The sequence below is a fragment of the Schistocerca piceifrons genome, chromosome 5 (genome assembly GCF_021461385.2).
Source record: "Schistocerca piceifrons isolate TAMUIC-IGC-003096 chromosome 5, iqSchPice1.1, whole genome shotgun sequence".
Lineage (NCBI taxonomy): Eukaryota > Metazoa > Arthropoda > Insecta > Orthoptera > Acrididae > Schistocerca > Schistocerca piceifrons.
The window spans coordinates 606,754,270-606,771,309 of NC_060142.1; positions in this window are offsets into that span (position 1 = coordinate 606,754,270).

A 17,040-nucleotide genomic window follows, 5' to 3' on the forward strand; every position below is an offset into this window, starting at 1 on the left:
ACGATACCTGTATTTCACTTTCAGAGGTAGCAGAAACATTTTTGCGTATAACTTTCGACTATGTCGTTTCCAGACCAGGGTTCCTTTTAAGAAATTGCTATTTCTACCCTTCTCCATCATAGCTGAAAGATGGCTAAATTATTGCGGTATCGCATTATATATACTACGTCTTCATGGACTAACAATGTATATTAGATTACAGTAACATGTGACACGCCAACAGGATAACATGCAAACGTCCACCATTCTCATAACTGGAACTAAGTGCTTGAAGATAGAGCAATGAAAGGCTTTTAAACAGACTGAAAATAAAGATGGTCATAAAAAACAACTAGTAAAACGCTGAATCCGCGCTCTCAGATGTGTGCCACTGAAAGGACCTTGCCGTGCTTAAGCATCAGTTTTCGTTTGTTTTTAGAGGAGGATTCCACTCTGCGCTATAATTACAATAGTGCAGCTGTGTGTTTTATCTTGATATAAATTTACAAACATAATGCACAAGTCATCTACATCTACATCCATACTCCTCAAGCCACCTGACGGTGTGTGGCGAGGGTACCTTGAGTACCTATATCGGTTCTCCCTTCTATTCCAGTCTCGTATTGTTAGTGGAAAGAAGAATTGTCGGAATGCCTCTTTGTGGGTTCTAATCTCTCTGATTTTATCTTCATGGTCTCTTTGCGACATATACGTAGGAGGGAGCAATATACTGCTTGACTCCTCGGTGAAGGTATGTTCTCTAAACTTCAACAAAAGCCCGTATCGAGCTACTGAGCGTCTCTTCTGCAGAGTCTTCTACTGGAGTTTATCTATTATCTCCGTAACGCTTTCGTGATTACTAAGTGTTCCTGAAACGAAGCGCGGTGCTGTCCGTGGGATCTTCTCTATCTCTTCTATCAACCCTATCTGAAACGGATCCGACACTGGTGAGCAGGATTCCAGCAGTGGACGAACAAGTGTAGTGCAACCTACTTTCGTCGTTTACGGATTTCATTGCCTAGTGATTCTTCCAATGAATCTCAGTCTTGCATCTGCTTTACCGACAACCAACTTTATATATTCATTCCATTTTAAATCTCTCGTAATGCCTGCTCCCCGATAATTTATGGAATTAACTACTTCCAGTTGCTGACCTGCTATATTATAGCTAAATGATAAGGGATCTTTCTTTCTGTGTATTCGCAGCACATTACACTTGTCTATATTGAGATTCAATATCCATTCCCTGCGCCATGCGTCAATTCGCTGCAGATCCTTCTGCATTTCAGTACAATTTTCCATTGTTACAACCTCTCGATATACCACAGAATCATCTGCAAAAAGCCTCAGTGAACTTCCGATGTCATCCACAAGGTCATTCACGTATATTGTGAATAGCAACGGCCCTACGACACTCCCCTGCGGCACACCTGAAATCACTCTTACTTCGGAAGACTTCTCTCCATTGAGAATGACATGCAGCGTTTTGTTATCTCGGAACTCTTCAACCCAATCACACAATGGGTCTGATAGTCCATAAGCTCTTACTTTGTTCATTAAACGACTGGGGTACTGTATCGAACGCCTTGCGGAAGTCAAGAAACATGGAACCCACCTGCGAAACCGTGTGTATGGCCCTCTGAGTATAGTGGACGAATAGCGCAGGCTGGGTTCCACACGATCTTCTCTTTCGAAACCCATGCTGATTCCTGCAGAGTAGATTTCTAGTCTCCAGAAAAGTCATTATACTCGAACATAATACGTGTTCCAAAATTCTGCAACTGCTCAACGTTAGAGATATAGATCCATAGTTCTGCACATCTGTTTGACGTCCCTTCTTGAAAACGGGGATCACCTGTGCTCTTTTCCAATCCTTTGGAACGCTACGCTCTTCTAGACACCTACGGTCCACTGCTGCCAAAAGGGGGCAAGTTCCTTCGCATACTCTGTGTAAAATGGAACTGGTATCCCATCAGGTCTTGTGGCCTTTCCTCTTTTGAGTGATTTTAATTGTTTCTCTATCCCTCTGTCGTCTATTTCGATATCTACCATTTTGTCATCTGTGCGACAATCTAGAGAAGGAACTACACAGTGCAGTCTTCCTCTGTGAAACAGCTTTGGAAAAAGACATTTAATATTTCGGCCTTTAGTGTGTCATCCTGTGTATCAGTACCATTTTCGTCACAGAGTGTCTCGACAGTTGGTTTTGATCCACCTACCGCTTTGACATAAGACCAAAATTTCTTAGGATTTTCTGCCAAGTCAGTACATAGAACTTTACTTTCGAATTCATTGAACGCCTCTCACATAGCCCTCCCCGCACTGCATTTCGCTTCGCGTAATTTTTGTTTGTTTGCAAGGCTTTGGCTATGTTTATGTTTGCTTCCGCAGCAGTTTTCTAACTCGGTTGTTGTACCACGGTGGCTGTTTTCCATCTCTTACGATCTTGCTTGGCACATACTCATCTAACGCATATCATTATACCGTGCATAGCGTAGGGTACGTTTTACAACTGCTAGTGACTTCCTCTGCTGTTCCATTGGCAAATGCAGCGAAGAAAAAATGACTAACTATATAAATCCGTACAAGCCCTCGTTCCTTGTACTTATTCCTTGCAGACCTGAAGCAAAACGTACGTCAGCGGTAGTACAATCGATCTACAGTGAATCGTCAGTTACAGATCTCTAAAATGTCCCAACAGCAATTCGCCCTCACACCAGGAGTTCCCATTTGACTTCAAGCGTATCTCCGTAATGCTCCTTTGTTAATCGAACCTACCAGCAACAAATCTAGCCGCAATTGCATAGCTAGCATACTTTAATACTGTCTCATTGGAATACAAATCCTTCTAGCGGTACTCATGTGTGGCTTGCACTAGTGTTCTATAAGCGATCTCCTTTACAGATGGTTACCCTTTTCTAAAATTCTTCCAATATCCAAAACGTCTACCTTCCGCATTCACTAGTGCTACCCTTGGGTGCTCATTGCACCTCAATGTGCAACGTTACGCCTATATATTCAATGGACGAGATTGTTTCAGGTAGCACGCCACTAATACCCTATTCGCATATTACATAATTATTTTCCTCCTCATCTACATTAACTTACACTTCTCCACATTACGAACAAGCTGATATTCATCACAATAAACTGAAATCCTGATCATTATATCATTCTCCTGTCACTCAAGGACGATGCTTTCCCGTACAATACAGTGCCATCGGCAAACTGTCGCAGATTTTGCTTCCGTGGGGATTCACAGCCTCAAAGTACTTAATAGCAAAATACTTTGTCCGTTGTAAACTGTACTGTGCTTCATTAAAATCGTGCTAGTACTTAACTTCGGCCATGAGCCATTATCGAACACATTTGCTACGTCATGTACTACGTATCGTACTCATCTAATTCTGTTATGTCACATACATAAAACCAGAAGTTGAATTCCATCGTAACATACTGTAAGTGCTGTAGTACTGAATGCCGTGGAGCAGTGAACCCCTTGGACATGGTTGAGGTCACGGAAGTAATACGAGTGCTGCTTACAAAGGAGCACTGACACATTTCGTTCGGCGCATTCCTCTTGCGAAATTTTGTCTTATTGTCATAGCTATATTTTACGTGACGTTCGTGCTGCTGAGAGCTGCCATGAAGCAGACACTTCATTCAGAATGTTTCAGCAACTTCACAACCGGCTCAGTTACAGTCCACAACGATGGGAAATTCTGAGACCATGCTGAACGATAATTATATTTCATGTATGATACACGTTGAGGTTCTCCGGTTGACGCTGTGAGACCACACCCAGCGCACATGGTTAAGATTACCATTGATGATGAAACTCACGGTCAGTTAAATCTATCAGCTGAAACATGTTCTGTGGTAAGGGGTATTCTCGATTACGTACGGTCTTTTAAGTGATTAATCATGGCATCAACTTGGCTGAAATTTTTGGTACTAGTTATCTACAGAAAAAATACCTACAACCTCGAAATACTAAAACTGATGTAGAGATAAGAAACATTGATTGTTTATTAAATGACTTCAAATATCTTCTCAAAATCTTTCTTCCAGTGGAACTGATATTAGTTCTGACTTTCTGGAGGTGTGCACTAAGGATATATTTTCATGATGAAACAAAGAATAAAGTCACAGATGTTGCCAGAAGCTGGATGTGCTGTGAATTCGATTATTCGCTCATTAGATGCTGGGTCGGTATGCACATTAGATTGGTGGTAGATCAGTCACCCCATATGAAGTAAATTGATGAAATGCCCCCATGACGTTAATGGAAATGGAAATGAAGTCCCATGCTTCTTTACAGAGCGTAGGGGAACGATGCGGGAGACCCGCGCCGCCTTACTAGGCAAGGTCCTAGTGGAGATGGTTTGCCGTTGCCTTCCTCCGTCCGTAATGGGAATGAATGATGATGATGAAGACGACACAACAACACCCAGTCATCTCGAGGCAGGAAAAATTCCTGACCCCGCCGGGAATCGAACCCGGGACCCCGTGCTCGTGTAACGAGAACGCTACCGCGACACCACGAGGGGTGGACATGACGTTAATAGACTACTAAAAAAACCAACATACATTGGAAACGTTATTTGATTATATCCTTAAGAGACGGCAGGCAAGTGGGCTTCAAAAATTGAATTTTTAGATTTTAGCATATTTGAAATGCCTGGTCTTTCCTGCGTGAAACAGTTTTCGTTTTGTAAAATACGACAAATTTTTCGTGAGATATGATGGTTTCCTGACACTCTGTGCAATCTGGCATTTCAATCCCCCACCTTTCTTTTTGCGCCATGCAGATATTGTGCACGGCATTCTTTTACTTGTGTATTATTTCATGCTTGTATTGTTTTATTGCTTCAATATTTCTTACTCTGTATCTCCTAACCGTACTCGTTTTTCCTATCGTGTTTGTTTTTGTTTTCGAGCGTTACTGTTTGTACTTAGTGTAGTTTGTTGTGGTTAAAGTACTTGTTGAATTGTATTTTCTTTGGTTCCCCGTGTAATAAAGAGATTCTCGCCTAAATTAAAATTCAGTGACAATAAATATCTAAAGGTAAATGAGGTTAGTGGGTCAAAGGACACAAGAATGCCAGACATAAAGACAATCAACTCATAAAGGAAGAAACTGCAGTTTCTTCAAGGCAATTCTTCACAATCAGCTTGTGGAGATGAATATTCGTTTGGAAATATTATGGTGAATCTTAGTATGCTCTTTGATTTCATTTCCAAAAGTACTGTGTTCGGAATATGTGGGGATGACGTATATTTTGGTGAGAATGAGCGTCTCGTTTAAGGGATTGTGTCAAACCTGACATTCAGTTGTGTGGTTCAGTTGCTACAACAATGGCATGAAAAATGGCAACTAATAAATTATACGAGAACAACATAAGGATAGTTTATGGTCTCAGAGCTATAGGTAAAGGGATGGAGGCAGGAAAACTCTTATCGGCATTACTTGACATTCCAAATCCTCCTGCAAAGCTGATGACTTACAGTAATGTTATTGGTACTGCTGTTGCTGAAGTTTGTAACATCTCAATGAAGGAAGCAGCTGAAGAAGCACTCAAGGAAAGTAATGACAGTGAAAGTGGTGATATTTCTGCATGTTTTGATGGCAGCTGGCAGAAACGTGTGCACACTTCACTAAAAGGTGTCGTGACAGCTACATCGTTTGATACTGGCAAAGTAACTGATGTAGAGATTCTAAGAAAGTACTGTAAAACTTGTAGCAGTGCAACTGAGAAAGAGCATGAACAAACGGTCAGATGAGTTATACCGGTCGAAGTGGTGGGACGGAAGTAGCAGGAATTATCAGGATTTTTAATAAATCCAGTGCCAAGCAGAGGTGTCATATACACACAGTATTTAGGGGACGGTGACAGCAAGGCTTATGACCAGGTATGTGCGAAACAACCCTATGGTCCTAATGTCACAATTTCTAAATTAGAGTGCATTGGGCATGTCCAGAAGAGAATGGGGTTCAGCTTGAGAGGATTATTGATGTACAAGTCAAAAATACTATTAAAAGATGGTAAGAAGATAGGTGATAAGGTCACCTGACTAATGTTGAAATAGATAGATTACAGAATTATTATTGCTTGACCATAAGAATAAATGTAAGGAATTTAGAAAACATGAAAAATGCTGTATGGGCTATCTTTTTCCATAAGCTTTCGACAAATGAAAATCCAGTGCACGGTCTTTGCCCAAATGAACCTGACACTTGATGCAAGTACAGGAGAAGTGCCAGATATGACCGCAAACATACTTTACCAGCACCAGTAATGAATGAAATTAAACCCATATTTAGAGGCCTTTTGTAAAGATACCTTGTTGAAGAAATGTCTTCGTGGGAAAACCCAAAAATAAAATGAATGTGTGAATTCTCTCATTTGGAACCGGTTACCGAAAATTGTATTTGTTCATCTTACAACCCTCAAATTTGGTGTTTAAGACGATACTTTACGCTTCAATGATGGTGTAATCAGAAAAATGGATGTTTTGGAGTTATTGAGCAAAAAATGTAGTGGAATACAGCAAAATCTTTGGAGCAAATAGGTAGAGAGAATCCTCAAAGTAGATATTGCCAATTTAAAATGCACAAAAGCGGCCAGACAGGAAAGAAGAGGAACTAAGAGAAGAAAAGAAGCTCAGTATGATTCAGATGATGCTCAGTATGGTGCAGGAAAATGTTAGTGGTAAGTAATTCTCATTAATACTAGAATTGTAATATTAAACATTAAATAGATTTTTCTCAAAACTGCACATTTTTTACTTTCGGTTACCATTATTTGATTAACTAATGGGGTTAGAAACATGAAATTTGGTCAATTTATAATGCAGGTCGTTATACGTTATTACAAGTAAATTGAGAACCACCAAAAAACCAGAAACCCTTTTATAATCATTAATGTACAAAAAAGTTAAAGTTTACTACTGAAAGTATAAAATATTTTGTTCAAAACCGTAAGAGGTATTATGTTAATTTTACTTGTAAATTGAGGCATATACGCAATATATATAGCAAAAATTTCATTATTTTTTCACTTATAGTTCTTTCCAAAAGTGTACTTTATGCAAAGCGTAAATTGGTATTGGCAGTATAGCGTCAAAAATTGCCTTCCGTCTCCCTTAACTCGTCAGGGACCTCGCCTATATCTTATGTTCGGAAAACTTTGGCATTTCAGTTAAACGATTTAGAGTAATGATTGTTGAATGATTTATTGAAATAATGTGTAATCTGCTCGGAACACACTAACCTTGAGATTACAAATAATCTGAGAATGAATTTGTAATAAATATGATAAATAAGTGATCAGAAGAATGAACTGTTATTAGGGCCGCCACCAACATGATGCTGGACAATTACGACTGAGATGGTGTACCAGACGGGTGAACTCCAATATATTAATTCAGTATCGAAAAGAAACATGAGAGGTAACGGAGATAGATCCCCTTAGAAACAAAACTTAGATTGCATAGAACATGCATACTAGTCGTGAATCTGAAAGTGGGAAACGGGAATAAACTCATCTTGCTTCATTATATAGCGATCACTGAATCGGGAGTGCGAACTGCGGATGTGACCTTTGTAGTGGGACGCGAAATTGAAGCGTCACCCATCCACCAGAGTCAGCCCAGTTTGCAGGTGAATATAAGTTTAATTTAGTGTTTTGCTTATGTATTTTGTAATATTTGTAATGTTTTTGAATTATCTAAGGTTTTGTATTGATTTTTATGTTTCATGTACGGAAGGGGCGGCGCAACGAACGGAGACAGAATCTTCACTGCCGCAACCAGAGAGAAAACTGTTGGCCACTATACGTCGTGGGTCGACAGCCAAAGAGCTACAGAAGCTCCTGAAACCGAGTTTTTGCGTTATGCTTCTAAAAACTAAAAAATTAAGAATTTGTAATGTTTTTACAACAATGACGTCGCAGAAAGTTTAATCATGTTGTAAATGTTCAGTCCTATCTTGTCAAGGCTTATGTTCACGTCTATATGTAGTATAATGAAGATAATAAACTAGTGTATACTACAAAAGTTTAAATACGTGTTCCGAGAATTTATTTATGAAGAATTATATTAAGGAAGAAGTATTAGTGAATTATTTGACAAGATTATTAATTTTTGACAATGTTCATCGCGAGGTTGTGTCTTATATGTTTATTCACTACGATTTCAATATTTGTTAAAGTAGATAACTTGCATTAATATAATTTCTGAGAAGAAACAAACGACATCTAAATTGAAATAAGTTTGCGCAAACCAATTGGACTAAGTGACGATGTTTTAATTATAGTTTCGTTCAAGAACCATTCCGAGACAACTTTAAAAGATAATTTAAATAATTTTGAAGTGTTTTGTAACTGACGTAGGTGACGAGGTCTGCACATGGTCATATGTCAAAAGAAAATCGTTTATACAAAACTTACGTCGTTACACTTCACCTTATACTGACAGTGGTTGAAATGGCTGCAGATGAACCACTGTGCACCGTGCTGCAGTTACTGGCCTTGGCCGATATGGTGTGACAGAGGGTGGTGGATCTCATTATCTTCAAGCCTAACAATGGTGGTTACCAGTAACTTTGAAGTAGAATTTTGAAAAAACTCGGAAGAAGGGCAAGCCCAATAAATACGCTTACAAGACTCAGAATCATACTGAGACACGGAACTAGGGTGCGTCTCTAAATTTCAATAGCCATCCTTCAGACCACGGAAAGGCACCCAGCTTCCTCTTTCTAACCACTTCTATAAAGGGTCTAAGCAGCCCTCCAATAAGCCACCCGAAAGACCGTTCACCAACTCCATCCCTCACGTACAAAATGTATCCGCCAAACGGATTTCTGTTTATGGAAACGAGAAACGAGTAGCACCGTTCCCACGATGGGAGTCGTTTGCCGGAAATTCTGGAAATTGTGTAGACCTATACGGAGTGTTTCCAAAGAAAGAGCAGAGTTTGAAAAGTTTGCAGACGTCCGTTTAATCATATGCTTAGCTTTTGAAAACAATGTCTGGAGAACAAAAACGAAGTGGGATGGAGTCAGGTGGAAAGCCGAGGACTCCAAGGAAATTGTGGTAGCAAGCGGAGGTCTCACTCTTTCCACCAATGGTTTACCGTTATGCTATAGAGGATGCCAGTCGGCCGTTCTACCACCTATTGTTCGAGCTACCAGCAGGACACGTCGTGGGAGGTTTACTCAGCTGCCCGTGAGGTTCGCTATCGTGGATACCTGTACTTTGAGCCCGAGAAAATCTTCCACTTCTTTCTGTCTCAAGCGAAGCGGGGTTACCATGATCTAGGCTATGTACATTAAAGAGAGAAGCAAGCACTAGGATGTAAGATTAGATAGGGATAAGTTATCCACACTACTAGAAGCTATTTGCTGAGCGATCATATGATAAACGCATATCATTTGGGAAGAGACTCCCAATATGAAGCGCATCGAAAAGTAAATGAAGCGAGAGACTTTTGCATGAAAATTCAGTATGCAAATAGGATAATATGTGAAGAGAAAGATCTGAAACAGGCCGCTGTCTCACAATGTGAATTGAGGAAGCAGTGAATATTTTTATATGAATCATTTGGATCTTTATGGAAATATTAGAAGATGGGCATGGAAGTTATTTATCAACGAATACCATAATGATAGCAGAACAGATTTAGAAGATGAAATTAAATATCTGAAAGAAATTCTTTGTTCAAACTTTGAAGACATTACTTTTGAACCGTTAGACCTCTTGTTAAGCTCCAATACTTCCATTTTCAAGCTTACTTCTGAATGTGTGTAGCTTTGTGCATCTTTTTTACTCTTCCAGTGACTGTAGCTGAACCAGGAAGATCATTGACCTCTCTGGCTCGGGTTAAAAATCGTCTCAAATTAAATATGCATCAACATTGCCTCACTGATTTGTGGATCTTGGTAACTGAACCTTATTTGGAAAGACAACTAGAATTTGTTAATATGTTTCAAACATTTATTGAACGAATGGCTCGCAAAGTGGCACTGACAATGTTGCAGGCATAATCCGAAGGTTAGTGAGTAGCATCGGAAGCCGAACTTGTAACTACATCAGTCATAACAGTTTGCCCTGCTGTTGTGTATTGTGTGTTGTGATTGAGCTATTATCGAATATCATAGCTGGGGTGGCCTTGGGTTTCTGATAGCTAAATTCATAATGATTCCAAAACCATTTTTATTACTACTCTTTCAGCCTCATATCCCGTGATAGCGTCATGGCACTGGTTTTCTCTATATATAAAATATTTAACTCCTGCACATTCATTCAATATACAACTGAATTGTCTCCTGATTCTTTCAAGTCCACAGTGGGAAACTGGAGACGCAGTTTACGACTTATTTTTTCTTTTGTTTTACTACATTTCAAATGATTTTGTTTGTAATAGAATGCAAGGTGTATTATGAAAAATATTCCTAGTTCTTTTGCATAATAGTGGGCACGTATTTAACGTTTCTCTTAGTAAAGCAATGTCAAGACAAGCACCATTTTCAAATTGTACTGGATGAAGGAAACTGTGTAACAAAAGCGCTCTAAGGTCTTGGTAGCATAACGAGTGATAAACTAAGAGAACGAAGTTAGCAATGGTATATCACACAAGTGTGCTACAAACTTTAGTGTTTCTACGAAATTATTATAACTAAAAATAATGATAATTGCAGATATATTTAAAAATCTTATTTAAATCTGTAGCGTCCGTGGTCCATGCAAATTCTGAAAGAGTGTGTGTCAAAATCTTAAACTTGAATGCAGAATGTGCTCGGATAACATTACCTACAGTGGGCAGGATATTTAAGTTTCATTACCAGATCCATAAGTGGGAAGCCTACCATTTTATCTGTCCGCACTGTCGCAGAAACTAAGTAAGCAAATTTCACACAAGAAATTCTGTGAGCTATAGTAAGAAAGTAACTTCAGTAATTCATTACTTTCAATACTGAAATGCTAATATGAAAATATGTAATGTCTGACTGATGAAGGCTGGCTTTTGTATTAAAACGAATCATTTACAGACACTGTATTACTGATAGATAATGTTCACGTTCATGTCCACTTCGACATCAGAAAATTAGGAACATTTATTCTGAAAAATATCCTGTTCTGCATTGAAACACATCGCGCGATTTCTGTTTCCCAAACACAAAGCATTGACATGTCACTGTCTGTATAATTTCCTCTGATGTTTACCGGCTCTTAAATAACACGGCAGCCAACATTCAGTCGAACTTAATACTATTAATAATATCTTTACTACACATATGTGTACGCCACCACGGGCCCTGATTTAACGTCTTGCACCATAAAGAACTGTTATTTCGCTCGAATTCCAGATATTATGCGTGCAATTATGATAGGAAGTCGATGCATAAGTCCAAGTCAGGTAATTAAGCCGTAATTCTAACGCTTATTTTAGCACGACAGATACTGTGCCAAATGGTGGTCTATTGGTTGCTACTGTTGACATACTCCTCGTTGAATCATGAAATCATAGACTAATTTCTCTTTTATGCTTACTGTGAAGGCCTCTCGTGGTAGCAATAAATAGGGAATGATTTCATGGCAGCGAGACTCATTGAGGAAAGTGCAGATCCACCTGGCTACGCTTCGCCCTTAATCATACTTCGATGCTAAGAGGCTACGCATGTATCTATCCTACTACACTCCATTGGATTAGAGTCCATTCGACCATAACACATCCGATCAATTGATAATTTGTGTGATGTCGTGGTACAAATCTTTCACTGAATGTCCGAAAGAGCGCAGTATCCGTATAAGAGATCTCATTACCCGTTATTTCGATTCAGATAATCATAACCACAACCACATAACCGACATTTCGTTGCGTATGGGCCTTGACACATTACTCGGAAGGCGAAAGGATGATGTATGTGGTCTAGATTGAAGTACATTAATTGAGTAACACAACATCTTCTTATCTGTATAGATGTCCGCCCCCGGTAGCTGAGTGGTCAGCGTGACCGACTGTCAATCCGAAGGGCATGGGTTCGATTCATGGCTGGGTCGGAGATTTTCTACGCTCAGGGACTGGGTGTTGTGTTGTCCTAATCATCATCCCTTCATCCCCATCGACGGGAGGCCCTCGTCACACGCCAAATATTTGTATAGGTACAACTACAGGGATGCTTATTGTGCAAACCATCAAGATTTCTACGTTTCCATTGCTACTACAAAATAATAGTTGGTGAGGTCTTATGGGACAAAACTGCTTAGGTCATCGGTCCCTAAGCCTACACACTACTTAATGTAACTTAAACTACACTCCTGGAAATTGAAATAAGAACACCGTGAATTCATTGTCCCAGGAAGGGGAAACTTTATTGACACATTCCTGGGGTCAGATACATCACATGATCACACTGACAGAACCACAGGCACACAGACACAGGCAACAGAGCATGCACAATGTCGGCACTAGTACAGTGTACATCCACCTTTCGCAGCAATGCAGGCTGCTATTCTCCCATGGAGACGATCGTAGAGATGCTGGATGTAGTCCTGTGGAACGGCTTGCCATGCCATTTCCACCTGGCGCCTCAGTTGGACCAGCGTTCGTGCTGGACGTGCAGACCGCGTGAGACGACGCTTCATCCAGTCCCAAACATGCTCAATGGGGGACAGATCCGGAGATCTTGCTGGCCAGGGTAGTTGACTTACACCTTCTAGAGCACGATGGTGGCACGGGATACATGCGGACGTGCATTGTCCTGTTGGTACAGCAAGTTCCCTTGCCGGTCTAGGAATGGTAGAACGATGGATTCGATAACGGTTTGGATGTACCGTGCACTATTCAGTGTCCCCTCGGCGATCACCAGTGGTGTGCGGCCAGTGTAGGAGATCGCTCCCCTCACCATGATGCCGGGTGTTGGCCCTGTGTGCCTCGGTCGTATGCAGTCCTGATTGTGGCGCTCACCTGCACGGCGCCAAACACGCATACGACCATCATTGGCACCAAGGCAGAAGCGACTCTCATCGCTGAAGACGACACGTCTCCATTCGTCCCTCCATTCACGCCTGTCGCGACACCACTGGAGGCGGGCTGCACGATGTTGGGGCGTGAGCGGAAGACGGCCTAACGGTGTGCGGGACCGTAGCCCAGCTTCATGGAGACGGTTGCGAATGGTCCTCGCCGATACCCCAGGAGCAACAGTGTCCCTAATTTGCTGGGAAGTGGCGGTGCGGTCCCCTACGGCACTGCGTAGGATCCTACGGTCTTGGCGTGTATCCATGCGTCGCTGCGGTCCGGTCCCAGGTCGACGGGCACGTACACCTTCCGCCGACCTCTGGCGACAACATCGATTTACTGTGGAGACCTCACGCCCCACGTGTTGAGCAATTGGGCGGTACGTCCACCCGGCCTCCCGCATGCCCACTATACGCCCTCGCTCAAAGTCCGTCAACTGCACATACGGTTCACGTCCACGCTGTCGCGGCATGCTACCAGTGTTAAAGACTGCGATGGAGCTCCGTATGCCACGGCAAACTGGCTGACACTGACGGCGGCGGTGCAGAAATGCTGCGCAGCTAGCGCCATTCGACGGCCAACACCGCGGTTCCTGGTGTGTCCGCTGTGCCGTGCGTGTGATCATTGCTTGTACAGCCCTCTCGCAGTGTCCGGAGCAAATATGGTGGGTCTGACACACCGGTGTCAATGTGTTCTTTTTTCCATATCCAGGAGTGTAATTTACATTATCGACAACGCACACACACCCATGCCCGACGGAGGACTCGAACCACCGACGGGGGGAGCCGCACGGACGGTGACAAGACACCTCAGATAATAGGGAATCAATCTGAAAAGCAATCCTTAAACGAATACTGCTTCTAACGACTGCCTCACTATATTTGTATCAATAACTTCATTCCTTGGTTTTCAATAATAGTGCTCAGAATAAGAAACAACTATAGTACAGTACCCATGGTCTAGGGTTAACGTCTTTGATTCACAATCAAAACGTCTTCGGTCGCGGGTTCGATACCCACTACTGCCTAAACTTTGATAAATAATCAGCATTGGCGGCCGTAGACTTCCGGCATAAGAAGTCTGCCTCATTCTGCCAACAGCCTTATCAAAGAGGGCGGAGGAGCGGATAGAGGTTCAGGGCACTCTCTTGTCCTAGGGGTGGGAAATTGCCCCTAAAGGCGGAAGAATTAACAATGATCGACGACATGAGTATGCAGAAGGCAATGGAAACCACTGCATTAAAGACACGTAACGTGTATCCACAGGACATGTGGCCTGTAATTGAAGAAGTGTCATGATGATCTCTCCATAGGCAAAAGATTCCGGAATAGTCCCTCATTCGGATCTTCGAGAGGGGACTGCCAAGTGGGAGGTTACCATGAGAAAAAGATTGAATAATCAACGAAAGGATAACGTTCTACGAGTCGGGGCGTGGAATGTCAGAAGCTTGAACGTGGTAGAGAAACTAGAAACTCTGAAAAGGGAAATGCAAAGGCTCAATCTAGATATAGTAGGGGTCAGTAAAGTTAAGTGGAAGGAAGACAAGGATTTCTGGTCAGATGAGAATCGGGTAATATAAACAGCAGCAGAAAATGGTATAACAGGTGTAGGATTCGTTATGAATAGGAAGGTAGGGCAGAGGGTGTGTTACTGTGAACATTTCAGTGACTGGGTTGTTCTAATCAGAATCGACAGCAGAACAACACCGACAACGATAGTTCAGGTACACATGCCGACGTCGCAAGCTGAAGATGAACAGATAGAGAAAGTGTATGAGGATATTGAAAGGGTAATGCAGTATGTAAAGGGGGACGAAAATCTAATAGTCATGGGCGGCTGGAATGCAGTTGTAGGGGAAGGAGTAGAAGAAAAGGTTACAGGAGAATATGGGCTTGGGACAAGGAATGAAAGAGGAGAAAGATTAATTGAGTTCTGTAAGAAGTTTCAGCTAGTAATAGCGAATACCCTGTTCAAGAATCACAAGAGGAGGAGGTATACTTCGAAAAGGCAGGGAGATATGGGAAGATTTCAAGTAAATTACATGAGGGTCAGACAGGGATTCCGAAATCAGATACTGGATTGTAAGGCGTACCCAGGAGCAGATATAGACTCAGATCACAATATAGTAGTGATGAAGAGTAGGCTGAAGTTCAAGACATTAGTCAGGAAGAATCAATACGCAAAGAAGTGGGATACGAAAGTACTAAGGAATGACGAGATACGTTTGAAGTTCTCTAACGCTGTAGATACTGCAATAAGGAATAGCGCAGTAGGCAGTACAGTTGAAGAGGAATGGACATCTCTAAAAAGGGCCATCACAGAAGTTGGGAAGGAAAACATAGGTACAAAGAAGGTCGCTGCGAAGAAACCATGGGTAACAGACGAAACACTTCAGTTGATTGATGAAAGGAGGAAGTACAAACATGTTCCGGGAAAATCAGGAATACAGAAATACAAGTCGCTGAGGAATGCAATAAATAGGAAGTGCAGGGAATCTGAGACGAAATGGCTGCAAGAAAAATGTGAAGACATCGAAAAACATATGATTGTCGGAAGGACAGATTCAGCATACAGGAAAGTCAAAACAACCTTGGGTGACATTAACAGCCGGCCGGAGTGGCCGTGCGGTTCTAGCGCTACAGTTTGGAGCCGAGCGACCGTTACGGTCGCAGGTTCGAATCCTGCCTCGGGCATGGATGTGTGTGATGTCCTTAGGTTAGTTAGGTATAATTAGTTCTAAGTTCTAGACGACTGATGACCTCAGAAGTTAAGTGGCATAGTGTTCAGAGCCATTTGACATTAAAAGCAACGGTGATGACATTAAGTGTGCAACGGGAATTCCACTGTTAAATGCAGAGGAGAGAGCAGATAGGTGGAAAGAATACATTGAAAGCCTCTATGAGGGTGAAGATTTGTCTGATGTGATAGAAGAAGAAACAGGAGTCGATTTAGAAGAGATAGGGGATCCAGTATTAGAATCGGAATTTAAAAGAGCTTTGGAGGACTTACGGTCAAATAAAGCTGAAGGGATAGATAACATTCCATCAGAATTTCTAAAATCATTGGGGGAAGTGGCAACAAAACGACTATTCACGTTGGTGTGTAGAATATATGAGTCTGGCGATATACCATTTGACTATCGGAAAAGCTTCTGGAGTGGAATTAAAATACACGGTGAAAGGATATCAATGATACGATTCGCTGATAACATTGCTATCCTGAGTGAAAGTGAAGTATAATTAAATGATCTGCTGAACGGAATGAACAGCCTAATGAGTACACAGTATGATTTGAGACTAAATCGGAGAAAGACGAAGGTAATGAGAAGTAGTAGAAATGAGAACAGCGAGAAACTTAACATCAGTATTGATGGTCACGAAGTCAATGAAGTTAAGGTATTCTGCTACCTAGGCAGTAAAATAACCAATGACGGACGGAGCAAAGTGGACATTAAAAGCAGACTCGCTATGGCAAAGAATGCATTTCTGGCCAAGAGAAGTCTATTAATATCAAATACGGGCTTAATTTGAGGAAGAAATTTCTGAGGATGTACGTCTGGAGTACAGCATTGTATGGTAGTGAAACATGGACTGTGGGGAAACCGGAACAGACGAGAATCGAAGCATTTGAGATGTGGTGGTGTAGACGAATGTTGAAAATTATGTGGACTGATAAGGTAAGGAATGAGGAGGTTCTACGCAGAATCGGAGAGGAAAGGAATATGTCGAAAACACTGATAAGGAGAAGGGACAGGATGATAGGACATCTGCTAAGACATGAGGGAATGACTTCCATGGTACTAGAGGGAACTGTAAAGGAAGGCAGAGATTGGAATACGTCAAGCAAATAATTGAGGACGTAGGTTGCAAGTGCTACTCTGAGATGATGAGTTTAGCACAGGAAAGGAATTCGAGGCGGGCCGCATCAAACCAGTCAGTAGACTGATGACCAAAAGAAATAGTACAGTGAAAAATATGTTTATTGAAACATCGTGAGAGATGAAAAATGTGTGAATGGAAGACTGAGACACATGAGAAGAAA